The 928-nt window shown below is 43.2% G+C and overlaps 2 non-coding genes across 2 annotated transcripts; both read left to right on the top strand.

Moving 5' to 3' along the window:
- Nucleotides 1-45: 45 nt before the first annotated feature.
- On the top strand, nt 46-164 carry LOC129114374 (5S ribosomal RNA). The gene has a single exon (XR_008532444.1). It is a non-coding gene; the product is annotated as a 5S ribosomal RNA (ribosomal RNA).
- A 379-nt stretch (nt 165-543) lies between these two features.
- LOC129114373 (5S ribosomal RNA) lies at nt 544-662 on the top strand. The gene has a single exon (XR_008532443.1). It is a non-coding gene; the product is annotated as a 5S ribosomal RNA (ribosomal RNA).
- Nucleotides 663-928: the final 266 nt, after the last annotated feature.

Genomic DNA, 928 nt, shown 5'->3' with positions numbered 1-928 from the left:
GGTGATATAGTATCTTTAAAAGGCCCTTTGGTAGGCACAATATTTGCTTACGGCCATACCACCCTGAACACGCCCGATCTCGTCTGATCTCGGAAGCTAAGCAGGGTCGGGCCTGGTCAGTACTTGGATGGGAGACCGCCTGGGAATACCAGGTGCTGTAAGCTTTTTCACTCCTCTTTACAAAAAGCAGAGGGCGCTGCTGCTTTTTCAGTGGACACCGACAGGGTGGGAAGGAAATAGCTAGATCATGACTTGCCGGTATAGAAATGACACAAATCCAGTTAAATGATGGCTTTCATCATTCCTAAGCTCATCGATCATTTTCTTTTCAATTTTATGCTAACGTATTCTACATTTCAACAGTAAATATTAATCTTTTTACTGCACTACATTTGTGATCCTTATAGCCACTTTGTACATTCTGATTTGACATTTAAAAGCTGTGAGTGTGTCTGGCAATCTGCAGGCGCTCCCTGTATAGACGAAAGAGCAAAGCGTGGTGATATAGTATCTTTAAAAGGCCCTTTGGTAGGCACAATATTTGCTTACGGCCATACCACCCTGAACACGCCCGATCTCGTCTGATCTCGGAAGCTAAGCAGGGTCGGGCCTGGTCAGTACTTGGATGGGAGACCGCCTGGGAATACCAGGTGCTGTAAGCTTTTTCACTCCTCTTTACAAAAAGCAGAGGGCGCTGCTGCTTTTTCAGTGGACACCGACAGGGTGGGAAGGAAATAGCTAGATCATGACTTGCCGGTATAGAAATGACACAAATCCAGTTAAATGATGGCTTTCATCATTCCTAAGCTCATCGATCATTTTCTTTTCAATTTTATGCTAACGTATTCTACATTTCAACAGTAAATATTAATCTTTTTACTGCACTACATTTGTGATCCTTATAGCCACTTTGTACATTCTGATTTGA

Source organism: Anoplopoma fimbria, unplaced genomic scaffold, assembly GCF_027596085.1.
Source record: "Anoplopoma fimbria isolate UVic2021 breed Golden Eagle Sablefish unplaced genomic scaffold, Afim_UVic_2022 Un_contig_3562_pilon_pilon, whole genome shotgun sequence".
In the NCBI taxonomy this organism is placed as follows: domain Eukaryota; kingdom Metazoa; phylum Chordata; class Actinopteri; order Perciformes; family Anoplopomatidae; genus Anoplopoma; species Anoplopoma fimbria.
Note: the sequence above shows the minus strand (reverse complement) of the source record. Positions and strands in the feature narration are given on the sequence as shown.